Source organism: Miniopterus natalensis, chromosome X (genome assembly GCF_054644295.1).
Source record: "Miniopterus natalensis isolate mMinNat1 chromosome X, mMinNat1.hap1, whole genome shotgun sequence".
Taxonomy (NCBI): domain Eukaryota; kingdom Metazoa; phylum Chordata; class Mammalia; order Chiroptera; family Miniopteridae; genus Miniopterus; species Miniopterus natalensis.
This window is the reverse complement of record NC_142103.1, coordinates 34251921-34267544: the sequence shown is the minus strand read 5'-3', so window position 1 is coordinate 34267544 and position 15624 is coordinate 34251921.

Sequence of the window (15624 nt, the reverse complement as noted above, 5' to 3'; positions counted from 1 at the left end):
TGTGGTCTGAGACAAAGAGCACAGATAAGATTGAAATAGTGAGGAGTGGTTGCTGCATGAAGGGACTAGAGATAGAGAGGAAATTTCAATAGAAAATTTTACTAAGTAAATTATTGATTAGATAGGTAAAAGAAGTAACACAAATCAGAGCAACACATGAAGTGGAATGCATACACACATATGCAAACAAATAAAAGTAATTAAATATTTTGGTACCTTGGCATAGAATTGAAGGTCAAGCACCATTTTGACCCTAACCTTCTTTAGCAATTTCACTATTCTAATTCCCCAAGTCCTAAACCTTATTAATTTAGATGGTACTTTCCTCAGAAAATGGAGTTATTGGGTTCAAATTTTGCTTTTGTGTTCTGTTATTGTGGTTTTGTTTTAATTTCTTGGGACTAAGGTTTGCAACCTTTTCCTTGTCATGTGCTTAAACCTGTCAAGTATTTATAAACAAAACAAAAAAAACCCAACAAACCTCACAGTATGAAATAGCATATTGAAAGCTTTAATTGTACATCTGAAAAAAATATTTAGCATATAACATTGCAGTGTTCAAAAAGGAGATGTATTAAAAATCGATGCATATTTGGGACTTCAGAGTCATTGCATCATAAGGAGAGAGAGATTTGGAAGGATTTTAGTAGTGTGCTCTGTTATCTGGCTAGCTCTTGTACTGGAATGAGTGCCTTCAGTGATTTAATATGACATTTGTAGTGTATATGCTTGATTATTTTTTCCTTTCTCAATTACGGTGATGCCTCGGTTTTCAAATGGGATCCACTCCGGGAGCCCGTTTGAGCTCTGAAACGTTGGGAAACCGAGGGGATCCACAGCTGACAGCTGGGCCTCAGGATCTTGCCCTGAGCGGGAGCCGCAGGGCACGTTCCACTTCCGAGGCCTGTTTGAAAACTGAAGCATTTGCTTCTAAGTTTACGGCGTTTGTAACCCAAAATGCTCGTCCACGGAGACGTTCAAAAACCGAGGCAGCACTGTACTCATATAAAAAGACAAAAATCCCAGTAAGAAAAAACTTTCCACAATTGGAATGGCTAAAATTAAACACACTGGAAATGCCAAGTTGCACTAGTGTGGAGCAATTAGAACCCTCATTTATTGCTAGTGGGTATGAAAAATAGAACATTCTCTGTGATAAACACTGGCAGTTTCTTAAATTGTTAAGCACACACCTATCATATGATCCAGCCATTCTATTCCTAGGTAATTACACAAGAGAAAAAGAAACGTGTGTCTATACTGAGATTTTATGTGAATGTCCATAGCAGCATTATTCATAGCAACCACAAACTGGAACAGCCCAGCTGTCTATCAATAAGAAATGGAAAATGTCTTTAAAACAGTGTGTTATATCCATACAATGTACTACTTGTCAGCAATAACATGCAAGAACAGAATGAATCTTAAAAGCATTATGCTAAGTGACAAAAGCCAGACACAGAAGACTTCATACTGTATGATTTCATTTATATGAGATTCTAGAAAAGGTAAAACTATAAAACAATAAATAGATTAGTAGTTTCCAGAACCTGGGGATTCACAGGATGATTCTTTTCTTTATGTTTTCCACATTTTATTTTATTTATTTATTTTTAATTTATCTTTATTGTTGAAAGTATTACAGATGTCCCCTTTTTACCCCCAGAACATAAGGAAACTTTTGAGATGATGGAAATAGTCTATATGTTGAGTATCATATTGACTACATGACTATATACATTTGTTAAAATGCTCCAAACTATAAATTAAAAAAGGACCCATTTTATTTTACCTTAAAACTTAAAAATATAGACAACAGCTTTAAAGGGTGTATTTCCTTACTACCTAAGATTTATCTGTAAAAAACTATGATCATAGTTCCTAATAATGCTATTGAAGGTGGAGGAAAATAAAACTGTGACAAATAACTTTGTAATGAACACCCCTGCCTTTGGTTCTTCTCATTTCCTAGTAGTAAGTAAGGTAGTTAAGGATGCACCTCCCTTTTCTAGTCAGGTTAGCTGGTAGGCAGAGAACAGGTATGCTTCAAGCTTCATGAATCTAAGAAAGAGACAAGGATTTTTTAAAATAAATGTGGGTTGAGGTTATTAGTGTGTTGTGATCAATTTAGTAGGTCATGACAATTCTTTTACTATTTTTAAATAGGATAAAATTGAATTGAAGATACAAGAGTACATCTCAAGTAATAAGGGTAAATACTGCTTTGTGGAATTTTTTGTTTATATATATGTGTGTTTACATATGTGTGTATTTAATTATTCATGATATAAAATATATTTGTTCCAATGGATATTAATTTTAAAAACTTGAAAGTTTGAATGCCAGTGCCTTATATGGCAATAGATCTTTGAGTGTTGATATGGTTTCTCCCAAACTTAATAGGATAAAATGCAGAAAGTCTGTGTCTCAGACTCCTCTGACATGGCCAGTCACACCCCATGCTGCATGACCATCCAATATATGGTGTTCTTCTATGAGGAACTAATAAGGCAAGGAGGACTTATTTCCACCAATTCATTTGTATCCTAGTTGAGATTAGTTCACTAGCAATCAGTAAGTGCTTTGAAGCCTGGCAGCCCAGAGATTCCCTTTTTTTTCCTTCTTAATTTTATTTTTGTTTAAAATATTACAGATGTCCCTTTTTCTCCCCAATAACCCATTCCACCCCTCTCACCCCCTTCCCCAGTCCCTCTCCACACCATTGTCCGTGTCCTTGGGTGGGGCATATAAGCATATAAGTTCTTTGGTTACTCTCTCCCCCTCCACCCACCCGCCCTCCTCCATCTCTCTGACATTCATCAGTCTGATCTATGCTTCCATGTCATTGAATCTATTCTGTTCATCAGTTTATTAAGTTCTTTAGATTCCGCAAATAAATGAGATCATGTGATGTTTGTCTTTCTCTGCCTGGCTTATTTCGCTTAGCATAATACTCTCCAGGTCCATCCAGACTGTCCCAAAGGGTACGAGATCCTTCTTCTTTACAGCTGCGTAGTATTCCATGGTGTGAGTGTCCCACAGCTTTTTAATCCACTCATCTACTGATGGGCACTTGGGCTGTTTCCAGATCTTAGCTATTGTAAACTGCACTGCTATGAACATAGGGGTGCATAGATTCTTTCTGATTCATGTTTCAGGATTCTTAAGATATATTCCCAGAAGTGGGATCACTGGGTTAAAAGACAGCTCCATTTTTAATTTTTTGAGGAACCTCCATACTGTTTTCCATAGTGGCTGCCCCAGTCTGCATTCCCACCAGCAGTGCACTAGGGTTCCCCTTTCTCCACACCCTCGCCAGCACATGCCATTTGTTGATTTGTTGATGGTAGCAATTCTGACAGGTGTGAGGTGATACCTCATTTTGGTTTTCATTTGCATCTCTCTGATGATTAGCGGTGTTGAGCATTTTCTCATGTGTCTCTTGGCCATCTGTATGTCCTCTTTGGAGAAGTGTCTGTTCAGGTCTTTTGCCCATTTCTTAATTGGGTTATTTGTCTTCCTCTTGCTGAGTAATATAAGTTCTTTGTACACTTTGGAGATTAGCCCCTTATCAGATACATCCTTGGCAAATACGTTTTTCCAGACTGTGGGGTACCTTTGTATTCTGAGGCTGTTTTCTTTTGCTGTGCAGAAGCTTTTTAGTTTGATGTACTCCCATATGTTTATTTTTCCTTTGTTTCTCTTGCCCTAGGAGATGTATCAGTAAAAATTCCACTACGTGGGATGTCTGTGACTTTACTGCCTATGTTTTCTTCCAGGATTTTTATGGTTTCATGACTTACATTTAAGTCTTTTATCCATTTTGAGTTTATTTTTGTGTATGGTGAAAGTTGGCGGTCTAGTTTCATTTTTTTGCATGTATCTGTCCAATTTTCCCAGCACCACTTATTGAGAGATTTCCTTTTTAAACAAGTGTTGAGCAGAACCCAGAGCTAATGAGGTTTACACAGACTAAAGAAGAACAAATGGCTGGCCTGGCCTGGCTTGGAGCTTGAGCATCGACCTATGATCCAAGAGATCGAGGTTTGAATCCTGGTCAGGGCACATGTCTGGGCACAATCTCCAGCAGGGGGTGTGCAGGAGGCAGCCAATCAATGACTCTCATCATTGATGTTTCTGTTTCTCTCTCTCTCTCTCTCTCTCCCCCTTTTTCTCTCTGAAATCAATAAAGATAAATTAAAAACAACCAACCAAATAGCCTGCTTCATGATATGGTGTGAAAGACATGAGGTTAAACATTGTCCCCCATCAAAAGTCTTCTTTTGAAATGCAATTACTTTTAGGAGGAGGCTACTAAGAATACTTGATATATAGAACCTCTTTATTGGTAATTATTAGTATATATGATGCTTTCTTTAAATGGAATGGTAGAGCAGTAAGTGTCATGGAAAGCCATTGGATATCTAAGAGATAAAAGAAATAAAAGGTCTGGTATTTTAAAAGACGATAAGATTGGCTGCATCAAAGGTCACTATCACATAATTTATATTTTTATCCAGAGCCAGTTCTAGAGACTGTTCATTTTATTTTCCTGATAACCTAGTGACCTTTGCTGTGGCTCATAGTCATACCAACTAGCTACCCTTAAACAAAATTACCTGCTTTTTATTACAAGAGGAATTGGACAATATTAGAGTATCCATGCACCTCTATCCAACCTCCACCCCACTTACCCACTCAGAGACATATACAATCTTCCTTCCTTCCTTCCTTCCTTCCTTCCTTCCTTCCTTCCTTCCTTCCTTCCTTCCTTCCTTCCTTCCTTCCTTCCCTTCCTTCCTTCCTCCCTCCCTCCCTCCCTCCCTCCCTCCCTCCCTCCCTCCCTCCCTCCCTTCCTTCCTTCCTTCCTTCCTTCCTTCCTTCCTTCCTTCCTTCCTTCCTTCCTTCCTTCCTTCCTTCCTTTCTTCTTCTTCTTTTCTTTCTTTCTTTCTTTCTTTCTTTCTTTCTTTCTTTCTTTCTTTCTTTCTTTCTTTCTTTCTTTCTTTCTTTCTTTCTTTCTTTCTTTCTCTTTCTTTCTCTCTCTCTCTCTCTCTCTCTCTCTTTCTTTCTTTCTTTTTTCTTTCTTTTTTTTTCCTTCATCTATAAGAAAAAGAACACATTCCCATTACTGGGAAAGAATGAACTTTCTAATGATTAAACACTGAATTGAGTCAAAACTTTCTATGCACACTGCAATATGTATTAGCACATCACTGTATTTTACTCTCTTCTTTAAGATAACTGAAAATAACTATTACACTGGCATGAAATAAGAATTGTTTGAAATTCTAGTGAAACAAACAAAAAACTTCTGGCTTATCTTATAATGATAGTGATTCAATTTATGAAACCTGTATGTGGTTATTAAATTAGGTTGATGTTTATCCCCCAAATTAAAAGTAATGCTTCCTAATAATGTTCTTCAGGGTGTAGGTAGCTCTATATGACTTAAAAAATGGCCAATTTGACCGAGTTCATGGTATTAAGCTACCTAACAGATGGCAACCCATTTTCCTGAAGTGTAAGCTCCTCAGGACAAGGAATAGGTCTGATCCCTCTCAGAATGCTCAGTGCCCACTGCAGGGTCTGGCACAGTGGAAGAGAGCAAGATATGTTTTTGAATTAACTTCTTTATGTGAGCTTACAGAGTGAGAAGGGGATAAAAGGTAATGATATCTAAAGAGTGAGTTTTAGCCAAGGAAGTAGTTTGCAGTGAAAAACCATCAAGGAAAAGGGGATTATTTTAATTCTTAAACCAAAAACAATCAAAGAGAGAAAGAGGGAGAGAAAGGGAGAGAGATGTAGAGAGGAGGGGTATGCATGGTTAATTTATTTCATTAGTACAAACTGAAGTGTAGTGTTTTTCAGGAAGCTATGGGACAAAATGTTCAAAAGTAACATGTACTTATAGTAAAAAAGCAAGTGACAAGGTCATTCAATCACGCTGCTTTCTCAATAGGTAGCAGGCCAAGAGAACACCTGGTCTAGGACTGCTGGAAGTGACAGAAGGGACACAGGCTGCCGTTTTTTATTGTGCAGGTAGTCATAATGCTGGAGCATTCACTCATGCTGTAAGAACAGAGAGTGGGCTAGGAGAAAGAAAGGAGATGAGTGTGTGTGTGGGGGGGGTGCTTGTGTGTGTCTGTGTGTACCATAAAGCCAATACTACCTACACACATTTATATAATATTGATGTGTTATATTTTCCACCAAATACTAATAAAGGCAGTTTGGTACTTCCTTTACTTTTCCCCCAAAGACAAATAGACAAACAACAACTGCAACAATCCCCACCCCATACCTACAAAATGAGTAACTATATCTGGACTTGTGCCTTTCAAGTTGTCTTGCAAAGTGATTGCTAAAAAAAAAAATGAGTTCTCACTGTGAGGCTGCAGGCGAATGTGGTCTTGAATGCCTAATAAGAAAAATCTGCAGTCCTTTTATCTGGCAAAACCTGCCTTGTATGCAGAATGAGGATTAGCAGGATTTCTTGTTCAAGCTTCCTACAGAAAATCAATTGAAGACGAGGGGAGAAGAGCATCAATGTAGAGGTTTTAGAAAGCAATTAACTCTATCAGGTCCCAGAAAGCCTTAATGCCTAGAGTCTAATAATAATTGCTAACATTTTCGGTGTATTTTCCAAGTGCCAAACACTTTGTGAGTGTTCAACCTAGATAGTTTCTTTTAATTATAGTATTATTAGTAAGTTTCTAACTAGAGAGCCAAATTAGAGAGTCTACTCTAGAGCTCTAGGTCTAAAGCCCTGTGTTTACTGCCAGATACATAAGCTTGGGGTTCAGACAGTTCTGGATTAAAATGTGGCCTCTGTCAATTGCCAGCCTTCATACTTTAGGCAGATGCTTCATTTCCTCATCTGCGAAATAAGGAAAACAATACCTGGATCACAGAATTGTTGTAAAGTTTCAGTGAAATAAACCTCACACTTAGCTTTTTACTCAGTGCTCAACACCTAGTAATTCCTCTATATATGGTAACAATTACTGTAAGCAACGGCGTGCAGTCTATTTTATATTTATTACATAAATCTTTACTGAACATCACCATAGAGAATGGTAATGAGGGTATATTGATAGGCAAGGGCCAAATCAGAAACGACCTTGTCCACTTTGCTCCCAAAGAGAAATCTTAAGAATACATTTGCCTTTTTAAAAGATAATTCTGTGGCCGAGTAAATGGAGACTGACCTTCAAGGTCAAGAAAATCCATTCAGCTATTATAGCAATAGTCCAGGGGAGAAATAAGGACTTAATGTAAGAGGGTAGCAGTAAGGCAGTGTTGAGAAAGTAGATAAGAAGTATTTTGACTAGGTAGTGTGGAAATGACCTGAGGATTGTTTCAATATGTGGGGTAAAGGAGATGAATCTGACAAAGATGTCACTCAAAATTTTGGCTTGAACAGATAGTGGGATAATTGTTTTCATTGCCTGAAATAGGGAACTCAAAAGGAGGAGTAGGTTTGTAAAGGAATAGCTTCACTTGGGTAAAGATGAAAGTTATATTTTGGACATGTTGAAATGGAGTTACCTGAGGAACATCTGGAAAAATATGTCCAATGGATAATTGAAAATATAGGCTGTTTCTCTGGAAAATAATGTGTCCTAGAGAAATAGAGTTGGGATTTGTCAGCATACAAGTTGAAATATTAGATATGACTAGGATCAAACTAAGGTCCACATTTTGAGATGAGTAGGCTGAAGGCAAAATCCTGGAACACACCCATATGTAAGATGTACGCTGAAAGAAAGAAAAGTGACAAAAATTCAAGAAAGAACAATTGGGGAGGTCATAAATGATAAAGGCCAAAAATGCATAAATTATTGAAGAGGCAATTTTAATATGGTCAAAGGGACCTACAATGTCAAATGTTGCAGAGATCAAATAAGTTAAGAATTGAGAAGTGGTCATTGGGTCCGGGAACATGGATGTGCCTACTACCTACTGTAGGCCTCTCCAGATTAACTCTTCACTCTTATCCACTCCATTCTGATCTGTACCTGGGAAGCTGATGTGTATAAACTTCACCAGTGGACTTTTATTTGGGTTCAAACTTTGGGGAACCCTTGCAAGAGATCTGAGAGGAGAGTGTGGTTTGGATATTTATTCACTTTACTCCCTCCCTGTGGTCAGCATATGCTATGCTAGACTTTTCCTATGACAGAAAGTCACAGCTTCTGTTCAGTATCCATCTCTAGAAAGCTTTCTCTATTCTCCAGATCTAGAAACTGTTTCCTTTTTTTGCCCCTTCAGGTTGAAGGATAGTAAAGTGACTCCACTGTTAGTAGCATTCTTAGGATTCTGCAGTTTCCCTACACCCTGCCCAAATCTTTATAAATAATCCCTTTATGAAGTTATTAGCAAATTTTAAGATGCCATCTCTTTCCTGCTTGGGCCTTGACTGATACATTGGAGATGACTGGTGCAGTTTTGATATAGTAGTGGAGACAAAAACTAGACTAGATGAAAAAGTAAAGCAAATGGAAGGTGAGGAAATGGAAATAGTGAGTATAGAAACCCCTTTTAAGGTTGATAGCTAAAGAAAATAAAGAGAGAGACTAGTAGCTACAAAGGGACATAGATAGAGGGGTCAAGGGCTGAATATTTTTAATGTGCAGGAGACTTTAAAATATTTATAGGCCAAAGTAAACCAGCTGGAAAATAGAGATAGATTGAAGATACAGTAAAGGGAAAAACTAGTGTTATAGCAGATTTCGGAGGAGACAAGAAAGGATGTAACCCAGAGAAATGGCAGAAACATACATCTTGGAAAGAAAGAGGCTGAACCAATAGAAATAAGGTTATATATACAGAGATAAGTTTACAGGTTGGGAATAGGAAATTGCAGTAGCTTTTGCCTGCAGACATCTATTCTCTGAGATGAATAGAGAATTGTGATTTGTATTCTCCTCTGAGATGAGTGGAAGGTTGTGAAGAATAAATGTAGGAAATGGAAGAAGGATCTCCCCAGGGACACATGAACAAATAAATTACCCGGCTTTGCTGAGAGTGCAGCTGTGGTTGGAATCCACCAGTTTATGGTTGTATCAATATTCATATTTATGGGGAGATGGCCCATCTCAGTGACCTAAGGTGGGAGTGGACAAAATAGTAGGTTGTATTTACCCAAGTTTTGGAATTTGCAGGTCAATATCACTGCAAATACATAGAGACAAGGGAGTGGAAAATGCAAAATTTCAGAGTAGTTGAAGAGACAACCGTAGGGTCAGAGTTGAACAGGGAAGAAATGTTAGAAGAGGCTGATGACTTGAGGAAAAAAGAAAAGAGGAAGAGACTCAAGAGCTAGGCAAGCTAAAGAACAAGTGTGCTTGGAATAAGGAAATAAAAATAGCAAGGGCAATGTTGGCGGGTTAGTTTTCAATGATGCAGCACTGAACAGTGAGTGATATGGTCAATGTTGAACAAGCAAGAGGTGAATGAACTTCACTTACAAAACATACAATTTAGTATTATAGTACCTAACACTTTCTTGGTCTTCACATTATTTTAAGACTCTATTTAATCAATTTATATATTTTACTCTTTTTAATTGAATATTTATACAAATGCTATTAGTAAAATTTTTTCCTCAAATTCAGAGCTATTATAAAAACTTAGAAACATGTTGTAGTAACATTGATTAATGATATCAAATGCCACTTTTAATAATCCCTAGATGAAAAATATTTTGCTAATAGATCTACCTTACTGAATTTTAAAATTGAGCAGATGTTTATTTTATTATTTATAACATTAGACAGTTCTCTTAGCATTTGTGCCCTGCTCAGGATCAATTATCTCGCTTGTTTGTTTATGAAAATGACTGACTAATTGGTAGCAGAAAGTTGTGTAGCAAGTCTTATTTGAGATTCTCAAATATTTAATAAGATAGATGTATAATAAATATCATTTATGTAATTTTCAGGTACAGATTAAAGGCACTCTTATTGCTTGTAGGGATTATTTATTTTCTACCACTTTTGCTTTCTTTCATGTGGTGGGAGCTCCATTAGTGACTTTTCTGAATGATGTATTTGGGAGAAGGAACTGAGCATGTTTGTAGCTCAGTGATTACCTCACCCACCCTCTGGGTTCTGTAAATGCTTTGCAGTAAAGGGCAAGTCTCTGTGTGCAAGGCTTAAGTGTTCCATGGTTGCCTGTTTCCTAGGCAGATAAGTCTCCCTAATTCAGAGGTTTAGTGTCAAGAACAGTACTTTTCCTCTCATGGAAGACATATTCTCCTATATCAGTTTTATAAGTTATAAAGGGGATCTTTTGATGCCTATCTGCTGCACTGCTCTGCCTCTACTTCATAATTAGCTTTGATGCTGACAGCAGCCCTGCAAGGGAAACGTGCATAGTGGTTTGTGGATTGAAACTTTCAGGCTTTGAATGCCACTAATACCACATATTAGCTTTGTAATTTTGAGCACTTTACTTCACTGCTCTGTCCTTTAATTTTCTAATCTATAAAATGGAGATGATAATAGTACTTACTTCAGACATTTGTAAAGATAAAATAAGAAAATACATTTAAAACACTTAACTCTGTGACTGGAGTCTAGAAACCCTCAGTTAGCTGCTATTATTATCTCCACTTCAGAAATAAAAAATCAGAAGTTCAGAAAACATATGTGGTTTGCCCAAGGCCACGTGACTAGTAACCAGAACCAGAATTTTAACCAGGTCCTTTGGGTTCCAAAACTCCCACACAGTTTTCTATACTTGCCTGTCCTCTTGGGAAGGCTTGGCTCATCCATCTTTGTTTGCAGATTGTATCACATTACTGTCCTAGAGGAAAGGCACGAAACCAAAACATCCAATCCACTTGGAAGCAAGTCCAACACAGAGGCAACATGGAGGGTGACATAGATAACACAGAAGCGTGTTATCTATGATGTAAAATCCAGTGAGTATATAGAGGATTGTCTCACATTTTGTCCAGATGCTTATTTGGTGGCCTGCATTTGCCTTAACACTTTATATGATAGTACCCTCTAGTCCACTGTAAAAGTATAGTCAGGATCCTCAGCATCTGCATCACTTGGGGATGTGTGAGAAATGCAGGGTGCCAAGCCCCTCCACAGACTGAAACAGAATCTGCAATTTAATAAGATCCAGTAGATTCATATACATTGGATGTCCCCTCAAACATGTATACACACACTTTAAATAATTATAAAGGCAGTGTTTATTAAAATACATTTCATTTTCAAAGTTGAGCTATCAGCTGTTAAAGTTTGTACACATTTTTTGGGACACCTTGTACATTACTGTATGAGAAGTACTGTTATGGTCACCCAGTGAAAGTTAATATAATGAGTTTTTGACATATTACATTTTCTGTATATTTATAGGCAAATTTCAGCAAGTCTATCTATTCTACTTAAATATTACTATTTTTAAATTTATCTTTATTGTTGAAAGTATTACAGATGTTCCCCCCTTTTCCTCCATTGACCCCCTCCACCCCTCTCCTTTCCCAGACCCTTCCCTCTGAGATGAGATTCCTCAGTCTGTTCCATGCTGCTTCTTCTCCTTCTTCTTCTTTTTTTTTTTTAAATCTGTATTGATTTCAGAGAGAGGAAGGGAGAGGGAGAGAGTGAGAGAGAAGCATTAATGATGAGTCATTGATCGGCTGCCTCCTGCACGCCCCCTGCTGGGGACCCAGCCCACACCCCGGGCTGTTCCATGCTTCTGTGTCTCTGGATCTATTTTGTTCATTAGATTCTACATATAAGTTCTCAAGATATATTTACTATTTAGGTGATATTTCATATTGTCCAAGCATTTGAACATCTAAATACTAAACTAGATATTTATTTTTAAGAAAAAGGTAGAGGATCAAAGGATGGGGATTTCTGCATTGCAACTCAACCTCAAATGACTATAGTTCTTAATTTTTCCTGAACATCTGTGAACTATAATTATAATTAAACATGCTTTGAATATTAATTGTATATGTCATTTGTTTTATATTTTTCAACTAAGGAAATCATTAATAATTGAGTGTCTCTTACTTTCTCCAACAAACAAGCAAATAATTCCATATTTTCTATTTTATTTTTTAAAATTTTAATTCCATAATAGATGCTGAAATAGAAAAGTAAAGATTTTGAGTTGGGGGTAGTGTTATCTTCCAGTTATTTTCTACAGAAAAATTATTCTGTAGTTTCTCAATATATTTCTTAAAATCTCTCTGAACTCAAAATTATATTAATAGATCTTTGCAGAATAGCTAATTATGAGATTTTTATTCACTATACTAGAAAGATGTAGCAACATTTGCATAATTACTTTCCTCAAAATGAAAGACTTTGAATCATTATTTCAGGTTTCAGTTTTTTTTCACTCAAAGACAGCTTGACAGTAACGCTCATTTACAAATAAAGCTTATCAATTTAGAAAGTGACATTAAAATAACTGAGAAACATCCACAGTTTAAACGAAGGGCATTGTCATAATAGATAAATATGGACTCATTAAACTAAACAAAGTGAGGTTGATTTTTTTAATTTAACCACTTGAAATTTTGCTATTACTTGTTCTATGATCTTTTTTTATTTTTAAATATTGGACAGATTTTAACTAAATTGCATGTAATATGGGCATTAGGAAACACACTAAGTTTAATTTATATTTTTTGTCCAAAACAAAATGACAGTAAATATATTTTCAAATGGATATATTTTATATAGACTTGTTAACAGAGGGGAGAATGCCTTGTCTTACCTGGTTGCTGCTGGGAGTGAAGTTCTTGTGGTATCCTGAGAAAAGAAATTTTCTGAGACTTGCAAGGGAGGATGAGACATAGTAGAAAACTTTATTTTTGTGGAATTATACCCCTGGGTTTCCAAAGTCCTATTTGCCTTAGCCCAGTCATAAAAGAAGTGTAGTTGGGGTTTCAGTACAGCCAGAAACAGACCAGTGTCCAGTTTCCTTTCCATGTTGGAGCGTCGTCCAGTTCAGCTTCAGATGAGCTGCATTCCATCAATCCATTGCATGTGGGGTCAGCAAGGCCATGTGACTGTGGAGGAAACACAGGTGAATGCAAGGAAGCCAAGCACACCTGAGCAATAAAAGCAACTACAGCAACAAGAGAGCAAACTCCTTTGCTTAGGATATTATGTATTCCCAAATTTTCAAACCCTTGCAGTAGTCACTCCCGTCCTGGCCAATCATCTGTTTCCAGGTGTAATTAAAGGTAAATATCTTTCCTATGTCATCCCAACATTATTGGGCATGCATCTATCTTCCCTTTGTTGGATCCCTCCTTCAGTGTTTTGCAGGGAACATACTATAATGTCTGGCCTTCCCTTTGCTCCTTTCCTATTACTAATAACTAGCTAATTATAACAGTATCAGACTTTGGAAATATTTGCTTTTTTTAATTTTTGTTTATTGATTTGAGAGAGGGACAGAAGGACACAGAAAGAGAAACACTGATTTGTTGTTCCACATATTTATGCATTTACTGTTGCTTCTTGTATGTGCTCTGACCAGAGATTGGACACACAACCTTGGCAAATGGGAACAATGCTCCAAACAACTGAGGTACCTACCTGCCCAGGGCATATATTTGCTTTTTGAAATATATTTTCTGATAAACAAATGACTCACTATCATATCTTGAAATGCAGTACCTATAGTTTATGACAGAGACTATTTCTTAAAACTGGCTTTGTTTAATTCAGCCTATAAGTATATTATAAATATATCCATACTTACATATAAGAAATATACTAATACATATATTAGTTACAGTATTTTACAATTTTTATATATTAGGGAAAATAAATGCTACGTGTTATAGAACAATTACCTGATTACTTGTGGTACTTGAAGAGAGTCAGACTGGGATATGTAATGAGTTTGTCATCAAAATTAAAATCCTTTCCATCAAGTAGTATAGTCTTTAATACAGGTGAATGGTAGATAGTGACAAGAGCCAAAGAAACATTATCCTTAAAGAAATTAGCAAGAAAAATAGTGTAAATTTACTGCTGTACAGAGATATATTCAGATTGTTAATGTCTTCTATCCATATGATATAATAATGATTTCACATACACTATCTCTTTATCTCTCTGATGAGAGAGGGGCTAGCTAGACACATGATATAATCTCCATTTTGCAGAGGAGGAAGTTGCAATTCAGAGAGGTTTACATATTTGTCCAGTCACATGGCCTGTAAGTAGCAGGCTAAAGTCAAATTAGGATTATTTCTCTCCCAATGTAGTACATGTTTTCACTATATTGTATTGCATTTCTAAAGCTTTGATTGTGATGAGGAGAAGAATAATATCAACAAGGCTTTATTTTATTTATTGAGGACCTGAAACTAGTATTTTTATGGCCCCAAAGGAGGGAGCAAGGATGCATTTTAATAAAAAAGTTTCTTTCTATGGACAACAATAGTTTCTTGGGTTAAAAACAGATCACAAACCTAGAAGGGATGTTGCAAATGTCTGTTAAATACCAACCTATTTACATCCTTGCACTGAGAACTAATATTATCTTACGCAAGAAAGAAAGGTGGAAGAAGGATGAGAGGAAGGTAATTTTAAGTGCCTATTGTGTATCAGACACAATGCTAGCCACATACGGATGTTATTTCATATTTTCATTGTTTTCCACAGGCATCAGGAGAAGTCATTAGAAAGTTTTTGTTTTGTCGATTTTACAGATGAGCAAACCAAAGCAAAGAGGCAAAGTGACTTGCATAAAGTCATGCAGTGAATGGAATCAGAACTAAAATTATGATCTGTGAACTCCTGGTCCTGAATTCTTTCCAATACTTATCTTCAACGTAAGTCTTTAGCCAGATCTTCTCATACAAAATGGGCAATGACAAGTCACAAGGGAAAGTTCAAGGTGCCCAAGCATTTTGGAACACTATGATATGCAGGCTGATAATAGAATAATTGAGTATTGGCATTTAGTAAAAGTGTTGGTGAAATATTGTATTTTAGAAACTAAACCATTCCTAATATGTTAGGATTAATTCCTTCAACAAATAGGTACTGAGCTCCTGCTGTTGCTAGGCACTATTCTAGGCTCGGAGGATATTGTAATGAGCACAACAGAGATCCTGTTCTCACAGAAGCTAGTCTGGGACGTGGAAGATGTTTGCAAACAGATACTAATCAAGGAAACAAAAAATAAACAAGATAATTAGCTTTTTACTCACAGAGGGTGATAAAACTAAAATTAGATTAAGAGGTTTCTGAACAGTCAAATCAATTTCATACAGTACAATTCTCAGATGATAAGATTTTTTTAAAAGCAGTATCTTTATGGAATTGGAAAGTAACACACTTGCACCATAAATCATATACTTTGATGATCCTCTAAGTGATGATTCTTTAAATCAATCAAAAGGGAGCACTGAAATCAGACTCTGGGATAGTAGGTATTCAACGCTTGCCTAGATGCCACTTCTATTACTCACAGTGACTGGGTTTCTAATTCTGTATGTTGAACTCACTCTTCTTGGAACTTATTATAGATGTATTTGTTGTTTATAAACTGTTGGCACCAAACCAATTGTGACTTCTTCCCTTGCCACCTCATTACTAAATGCTTTTAATTAAGATTCAAGTACAT